We start from the raw sequence: 9,315 nt of genomic DNA on the forward strand, positions 1-9,315 counted from the left end.
TTTTTTTTTTTTTTTTTTTTTTTTTTTTTTTTTTTTTTTTTTGAGACAGAGTCTCACTCTGTTGCCCAGGCTGCAGTGCAGTAGCGCGATTCGGCTCACTGAAAGCTCCACCTCCCGGGTTCACGCCATTCTCCTGCCTCAGCCTCCTGAGTAGCTGGGACTACAGGCGCCCACCACCACACCTGGCTAATTTTTTGAATTTTTAGTAGAGATGGGGTTTCACTGTGTTAGCCAGGATGGTCTCGATCCCCTGACCTCGTGATCTGCCCGCCTCCGCCTCCCAAAGTGCTGGAATTACAGGCGTGAGCCACCACGCCCGGCCTCCAAGTGGGAATTTTAATATAGAACTGACTGACCTCAAAGCTCACTACAGATTATCAGGATGTAAAGGGAAGGGTGATATCTACTTGTGTGTTGTAATGCAGAGGTTCTAAAAGGACAGCATGTGCCTCCTATGAGGAAAAGTCATCCCCAGTCAACTCCAATACAAGTCAACCATTTCCATCTTAATGTTATTATTTAGAGGATTGATATTATTGGTTATTATTGTGTCCTATCAGAATTCAACTAAAGTTTGTAATACAGTTGGATGGGTTCTCACTGATTTATATACAGTGTGAGGCATAGATATCTCACCTTCCCCAAGAATGAAAGCCAAGTCTTTAAAGAGATGCAGGCTCTATTTTACTTAGAAAAATATTAGCCATCATTTGAATATTCATAGAAAGATCAAGAACATGGCACTAATCTCCAGAGACTTAAAGACTATTTAAATAGTTCCTCAATGCAACATTCTTATTGGTTGAGTGTTGTAAACAATTGTGAACCATATTGTGTCTACCATAGAAGTGATGTCACTTCACCATGAAATCACAAGATTATATTATCACACACACAAATCAGGCATTCTCAATGATTTATGTAGCCAAATGCCAGACTTCTAGAAAAGAGCTGATGTGGCACTGTAGTTAGGCATCTAATATGATATGGCTAGTAGTCTCCTTGGTCTGCTAAATTCCAGAGAGACTAGAAGTCTGCACAGGATACTGAAGTAAAAATGACCACATCTGTCACCATTGAGTAAAGGACAGGTGGCAGAACTGGGATGGGGACTCATGGACAAGGTTCTAAGGGAGAGAAAATAAAAACCACCTTTTCTCAATCTCCTTTCCTGGTCTTGGACTAAGCTCTCAAAATATGTGGCAATGGCCTCCATAGTTTCTTAAGTAACCAATTAACAAGTCAAGTCAATTTCTAAACAACTGACTTGCACATTTTCCTCTATCTCTGATCACCTTTCCAACAAAATTCCTCAAAAGAGTTGTTGATATGGACTATCTCTCATTTCTCTTCTGCAGTTCTCTCTATAACCTCTCAGACTTCTCTTGACAAGGCCACCGGTGACTTCTGTGTTGCCAGACTCTGTGGTCAGTTCTCCAATCCTTGACCTTTCAGCACATTTGACAGTCAATCACACTGTCCTTGAATGGAAGGCTGGAATTTTGTTCACTATTGTATCCCAACTTCTGGAATAGTGCCTAGTGCATAGTAGGTGCTTCATAAATAGTTATTGAATAAATTGTTCACTTCCTGAAGGAGGTGAATCATAAATAATAGGTAAGAACTAACCAGTCAGGTGAGAATGAAAGAGAATTCTGGCCAGAAGAAATAGAAGCTCAAAGCCACAGAGGCCTGAGAGGACGTGGTAGATTCAGTAACATCCAAGTAGTTCTGAATGGTTCTGAAGGATGCTCTCCATTAATTCCCATCTCCATTCAGGGGTCTCTTGCAAAGTGGGGCCCCTTCATCCCTAGGGTGATTAGGCCATTTCCTGGCTTACTTTAGGGAGAAGCTCTTGGAGCCTGAGACTCATTGCCCCCCCTTCCCAGCTCAGGTTTTCTCACCTGAGGAGCAAGAGCTGCAGGTGAGGGCCACGGGAAAGGAGGGAGTGAAGAGAGAAGAGAAGGGACAAGCTCTCAGATCAATCCTGTGAGTTCATCACACCGGAAAGGTGGATCCAGGAAAGCCATGTTTGGCAGGTAACGGGCTCTGCCTGTGTGACTCAGCAGCCTCTAGCATGGCATCCAAGCTGAGCTGGTTGAAGAAAGCCTCGTTCCCCAAGGCCTGTTGAGTGAGTTTGTAAAGGGCTCACCAAAATGCATTACAAAGTCATTCACTGTTCCAGTAAGATGTTTTAAAACCAGGCTCAGAACTAATCCAAAAAGAGGGAGTCTTGATCCAAGTTCACAATGTATGTGAATAAGTCACCCAGCATCTGTCAGCAGGCTTTACTTCCATGTAAACTGGAATTCAACAACATTCTGTTGGGTGTGCAGCCCTTTAGTAAAGGGCCACTGGTTCTCAAAGACTCCAGGACTGAGATCCTCAGCCTCCACAACAGGGCCGCTTCACACACCTCTTGCTTTTCTCACCAAAGTGTCTCAGAGTGTTTTCACAGGATGGACAACTTATCCCATTCAGTGGATGAGGCCCAGAGAAGCTAAGTTCTGCCTGCAACCACCCAAGTCTGTTCCTGAAGTCAGAATTGAGACCTAGACCTGCCAGCCTTGTTGTGGCCATTGGATGACATCCTCTAAGGGACTCCAGAGGACAACAGAGGCCACAGGGCAAGTCTTCTTGCATGGAAACCGGTGGGCAAAGGGGATGGGCAGGTGTGGGGGTAGAGCACTGAGAACAACTCAAAGCGCATGTCCTACCTGAGGTGTGTCAATTGTATTTTCTTTGTAAATAAAGGACATCAGTGCTGAGATTAGTAGTTGTATAATCATAAAAGGTTGAACTGGAAGGGGCCCTGGGAGAGCATCAGTCCAATTTCTTTTGTTTCTTGGTGAGGAAATGGAGATCCAGAAGGTCTGTTTCAGTTGCTCAAGGTCGCACAGTTGGTTTATGCTGGTGCCAGCACTGGAAGGCTTGCATCTTCAGCACAAATCGTGTGCTCTTTGCAAATGCTAGTTGTTCTCGCAATAATTCTCTGTTTGTTGACGTCACCTTGAAACCAGGTCAATCTCCCCCTCTAAAACGTTAGGTAGCTCCTCCTCTCTGCTCTTCTGACCTCTGAACTGAAACCACAGAAAGACATCACTGTTAAAAGGTGGGTGTGCACTGCTCGGCAGTGTAATTGAAGACTTAAAACCTCTTGAATCTTCTCCTCATTTGATCTTGGAGCCAAAACTAACACAGTCATGGAGAGAAATGCTGGGAAACCTCCAAGACACTCTTGGAGAGGCAGCTTCTGGGAGCTGGTGAGCATGGTTTCACTTACAAGGTCAGGCCCACTCTGGGGCGTGTATGTGAGGGAAATGGCTCCTCTGCCTTCCAGGTGTCAACAGATGGGATATGGATCTGCCCTCCCTTAACAAATAAATAGAACTTTTTCAGGCTGAGTAATCCCACATGGGATAATCCAGACTGCCAGTTACCCCAGGTTTTCCAGCCAGGATCAAGCCTCTTTAGTCCTGGATCACAGACCCCATCAGAATTCTTGTACAGAGTGGTATTTCCAGAATGCTGGTCACCCACTGGGTAGCCATAAGGCTGCATATCCCTCACACTGGAGTTGCAGGGAGCCAAGTATTCCTGGAGTTCTCTTTAGCAAATGTCCTACCCCAGTTTCCACAATCTATGTTCATGGTTCTGTGCAGATGCACAGTTCCTCCCAGTCAGCCCCAGGAAAGAGTGAAACTGCTGATGAGACAGCTTAAGGAAGGGGCACTCTCTCTTGCAGGGAAAGACATCTGCCCCAAACCTTTTCATTCTCCTCCCAGCTGCTTTCTGACCTCAGTGAAATGGGCAGGGAGACAAACTCTTGAGTAATGTTCATCTTTCTGTTGATTGGCTTCCAATGTCAGACCTCTAGTGAAGGGGGTAGTCTAGCTGGGTCCTGACAAGTGAAAAGGGGATGCTGGCAAGGTGGACAGAGACCAGGCTGGAAGTTGAGTCCTGGAGTTCCAAAGCCATCTAGGATAAAGTTCATAGTGTTAACGTAGTAAGAGTACCAGCCTAGGAATCAAAAGTCCCAGGGTTTGAGATGCTTGCTTAGGTGTCACTTAACTTGTTTGAATCTCAGTTTCTTCAGCTGTAAAATGGGGATACTAATACCTTCCCTGCTCACTCCACCTAATTATGAGTTAGAATAAATGAAAGCTTTTGGAAAGCCAGTGAGTACTCCCCAGAAATAAGTTTTCACTTTGCCCTGGTTCCTTGTTTTTTGTTTGCTTGTTTGTTTTGTTGTTGTTTATTTGTTTTGGAGACGGTCTTACTCTGTCACCCAGAGTAATTCTCATGCCTCAGCCTTCTGAGTAGCTGGGACTACAGGCATGCACCACCATGCCCAGCTAATTTTTTGTATTTTAGTAGAGACAGGGTTTCACCATGTTCTTGGGCTGGCTGGTCTTGAACTCCCTTAGCTCAGGCAATCTGCCGACCTCAACCTCCCAAAGTGCTAAAATTACAGATGTTAGCCACTGTTCCCGGCCCACTTTGCCCTCATGAGCAGTCATGGTGTTCCCACCTACTGGCTGGTTTAGCCACCCTGGACCATTGCTGAGTGAGGAGTGGGCTCCCCTATGAGGGAGGACAATGCAGGTGAGCCCCTGGGGTTATCATTTGTTTCCCTCCTTTCTGTAAATTGTCTACAGTCACTGCTCAAAGAAGAAAGGGACACCTTCCCTAGTTTCAAGGAGGGACTAACCTTGACCCTGATGGCTGTGGCTGATCCACAAGGAAGTAAACTTGGACTGGGAAAACACAAACTGTCTCGGCCTGCAACATACATCCTATTGGTAAACCTATTGATAAACCCTACCATCAATAAGACACCTGTCTGGACCTTTCAGGTCTGAACAGACAGGGCAGTGTGGGGAAAATAAAGAGAGATCAGACTGTTACTGTGCCTACATAGAAAGAAGTAGACATAAGAGACTCCATTTTGTTCTGTACTAAGAAAAATTCTTCTGCCTTGAGATGCTGTTAATCTGTAATCCTACCCCCAACTCTGTGCTTGCAGAGACAGGTGTTGTGTTTACTCAAGGTTTAATGGATTTAGGGCTATGCAGGATGTGCTTTGTTAAACAAGTGCTTGAAGGCAGTATGCTTGTTAAAAGTCATCACCATTCTCTAATCTCAAGTACCCAGGGACACAAACACTGCAGAAGGCCACAGGGACCTCTGCTGAGGTAAGCCAGGTATTGTCCAAGGTTTCTCCTCATGTGATAATCTGAAATATGGCCTCATGGGAAGGGAAAGACCTGACCGTCCCCCAGCCTGACACCCATAAAGTGTCTGTGCTGAGGAGGATTAGTAAAAGAGGAAGGCCTCTTTGCAGTTGACATAGAGGAAGCCATCTGTCTCCTGCTCGTTCCTGGGCAATAGAACTGTCTCGGTGTAAAACCCTATTGTACGTTCTATTTATTGAAATAGGAGAAAACCATCTTAGGGCTGGAGGTGAGATGTGCTAGTGGCAACACTGCTCTTTAATGCACGGAAATGTTTGTGGAGATGTTTGTATACATGCACATCAAGGCACAGCACCTTTCCTTAAACTTATTTATGACACAGAGATATTTGTTCACATGTTTTCCTGCTGACCCTTTCCCCACCATTACCCTGTTGTCCTGCCACACTCCCCTCTCTGAGATGGTAAAGATAATGATCAATAAATACTGAGGAAACTCAGAGACCAGTGCCTGTGCGGGTCCTCTGTATGCTGAGCACAAGTCCCCTGGACCCACTTTTCTTTCTCTATACTTTGAGTCTCTTTCTTTTCTCAAGTCTCTCGTTCCACCTGACGAGAAACGCCCACAAGTGTGGAGGTGCAGGCCTCCCCTTGAGGACAGCTGCTGAGGACCTGGGGAAACTGACAATACAATTCCTTTCTGTGGTCTGAACCTTCCCTCTTCTCATTGCATCACCAGTGCAGGCGTCTCTGACTCACACAAGACCAGTTTTTAAGCACAGGGTCATATCAAGGTCAAACCGTCCACCTCAGTGCTACAGAAACTCACCTCTGACTGCGAACCTCCAGGTTTTGTTTAATCTACCAGACAATGAATTGGCACTTTTCACTGAGGAATGACTACTGGGGCCCTTTAGAGCTGCTTTAAGCTCCATGACTTAATGACTCTCCTGTTTAATGGAAGCCAAAGCTGTTTAAGTGGTCACAGCTGCCAGGAACTTCGCTAAGAGAATGAAACTTTCTGAGAACGTTGGGCAGTAGCAGTGCTAATCTCTGAGCCCGCCACCCCTCACTCGTCCTTATCTCAGGCTTGTTTTGACAGCACCCGGAGCTGGTCCCATAAGAAGAGCTGCAACCTGGCTCCTTTCCGTTTTCATGTCTTCTGCTGCAGCCCATGGTTTGCTGCAGGGGGGAAGGAAGAAACAATCAAGCATTGTCTTGCTGAGGACTGGTGTGTCAGGGCCTCATGGAATAAATATTATTTGCCTGGGAGGGGAACTGGCTGGAAGACAACCCACAGTGTCAGGTGTGGGCTGAGGTGAGGGGCAGGAGGGCAGTGATGTTTGGATTTAGTTTTTTTTTTTTATTAGTTTAATCTTTTTCTCTCTAGTGCTGTGGGTTTTTTTCCCCCTGACAGGCCATTAAGCACGAAGCTTGTGTCTTACCAAGCCTCTGCCAGGAAGAAACAAAAGAGATTTTCCAAAGCATGTGCCCTTGTGTTACTGGGGCTCCTTGGTCACTCCCTGTCCAGTTGTGTGTGGCAAAGGGTGCACACTGCAAGACCCTCACAGGGTGAAAGCTCTTCTAGGAGCCCTCCGTCTGCATCTGCAGCTCTGGCAGCCCCAGATGTCTTACCTGATGGGTTCATGGTTCTGTCATTTTGTTCATTTTGTTCATTTTGTCAGGCAAATATTGAAAGGACAGGAGGCTCCTTTGTAGGTCTGGGGAAACTGGGCATCACCCCCAACCCTGGTATCCCAGCCAGCACTTACTGAGTTCTTACTGTATGCAGGTCACTAACAGCTCTAGCCTGCTGCATTTCACAGTTCTTTCAAGGTTTTGCCTCAGGAAAACTGTACATCTCTCTAGAAGAAAGAACTAAAGACCAGTGACTAAGCAACAGACACTTGAAGGATTGCTCCATAAAGGCCGAGCCCTCCTATCTCAGAAGAATGAGAACATTTTCTTGTAAGGAAAATAAGGGCCTTGTAGCCTTTCCACAGCCACAGAGCAGTGGAGTAGTGAAAGGGTTCCTCCACTGTGCAATCAAAAGTCTTCTTTCTGGCCAGGCATGGTTGCTCACACCTGTAATCCCAACATTTTGGGAAGCCAAGACAGGAGGATCACTTGAGCCCAGGAGTTTGAGACCAGCCTGGGCCACATGGTGAGGCCCCAGCTCTACAGAAAAATTTTAAAAACTACTCAGGGATGGTGGCATGCACCTGTGGTCCCAGCTACTTAGGAGGCTGAGGCGGGAGAATTGCTTGAGCCCAGGAGGTAGAGGCTGCAGGTGAGCCATGTTCTCCCTACTGTATTCCAGCCCGGGCAACAGAATGAGACTCTATCTCCCCACCCGCAAAAAAAGTGTTTAACCATAAACCTTTCCCTCATCCCTAAATCCATTTTGGGTATAAGCCACCTACCCAATGGCCATAATAATAGTTATTGATGATTGAGAATGTACAGTATGTTGGGAACTTGCTAAGTGCTTTCCATATATTATCTCACCATGTGGTAAGCCTGGAGAAAGCTTGGAGAGAGTGAGGAACTGCCCAAAGTCACAGAGGTCATCAGGCTTCCTGAGAATGGCACCACGGCCTTGGCTTTACAGGCATAGCACTTGAGTTCACCTTCACGTGCTGGGGATCCTATGTTCCCAGAAGGCAGAGACCCCATCTGTGTACTTTTCTTAATTTTTTTTGTATACAAAATGATTCAGTCCTGTGCTCAGTGCTATGAACAATTAGGGATTTAATACATGCTTTTTGAGGGTGATAATGATCTCACCATCCCAGCCAGTGAAATAAACATTCCCTCCCTTCTATCAAAGAGAAACAAAGAGCCACAGCAGGCCAAGACACCCAGGCACACTGCAGGTGTGTGGAGATGGCACCAGCAGGCGAGTCCCGCAGACCTGGCTTTGGATCCTGGCCTGGTCACCCACAGCCTGGCCCCTGGGGTGCACCAGCTGACCTCTCCAAGGCCAAGTTTCCTCAAACATGGGAGAAAGTCACAGCACCTACCTCGTTGGTCATTGTGAAAATGAAGTGAGAAAATGCCCACGGTGTTGCCAGCAGCCCCGCCTGGTGGAAGGTAGGTGTTCCATGTCAGTTTCCTTACTCAGCGCCCAGGCATCTTCTTCCTTTTGTGGAGCTCTCAACACTCAAGAGCCCCTTCAGTAAGACCTGGAATGCAGTTTGTTGACCAAAGGAGTGCTGGCAGGGAGGGAGGATCTTCACTTGGGTGGCCATATCTCCTATGTCTGCTCTTGGTCCCCGTCTGCCTTGGGGACATTCCCACCAACACACACTGCTGGCACCACACCCTGCTGACCAGCATGAACTGCTCTTCTTACTTACCCCAAAAGCCTAGACTTGAATATCCTGTTGTCCTCAGTGGCACGGCTGAGACCAGGCTGGAGCTTTTAAACAAGATGTAATTCAAGTGAGGAGTAACATGCAAGCAACTCCTTTTTTTTTTTTTTTTTTTTTTTGAGACGGAGTCTCACTCTGTCGCCCGGGCTGGAGTACAGTGGCCGGATCTCAGCTCACTGCAAGCTCCGCCTCCCGGGTTTACGTCATTCTCCTGCCTCAGCCTCCCAAGTAGCTGGGACTATAGGCGCCCGCCACCTCGCCCAGCTAGTTTTTTGTATTTTTTTTTTAGTAGAGACGGGGTTTCACTGTGTTAGCCAGGATGGTCTCGATCTCCTGGCCTCGTGATCCGCCCGTCTCGGCCTCCCAAAGTGCTGGGATTACAGGCTTGAGCCACCGCGCCCGGCCGCAAGCAACTCTTAAGATGACTGCTGCACCCTGTGGCCCACACAGAGAGGCTCTCTGCCCTCCAGCCTGTCTAGAGTCCACAAGGCCCGGGCTGGAGAGAAAGAGGACAAGGAGCCAGATGTCTCTCTCCTACCCACGACCTGCTTTCTAAGTTCTTACTTCCATACTGAAGACAGGCCTTCTTCCCAGGGGATACCAGGAGTCAGAGTTTCTTTCAGTGACTCTTGCCTCATTATATTCAGGAATGTGGCCCACCAGATAAACTTGTCAATTCAACAATAAATCCTGTGTCTAAACATGCAATGCTCCCTGGAATAGTGGGGAAAGGGAAGAGGAGGGGAA

General features: G+C 47.0%; 1 long non-coding RNA gene across 1 annotated transcript; it reads left to right on the forward strand.

The window, feature by feature from the left end:
- Positions 1–222: 222 nt before the first annotated feature.
- LOC139361348 (uncharacterized) lies at positions 223–2,768 on the forward strand. The gene is made up of 2 exons (XR_011618909.1): positions 223–2,039; positions 2,459–2,768. It is a non-coding gene; the product is annotated as an uncharacterized lncRNA (long non-coding RNA).
- Positions 2,769–9,315: the final 6,547 nt, after the last annotated feature.

Source organism: Macaca nemestrina, unplaced genomic scaffold (assembly GCF_043159975.1).
Source record: "Macaca nemestrina isolate mMacNem1 unplaced genomic scaffold, mMacNem.hap1 Scaffold_44, whole genome shotgun sequence".
Lineage (NCBI taxonomy): Eukaryota > Metazoa > Chordata > Mammalia > Primates > Cercopithecidae > Macaca > Macaca nemestrina.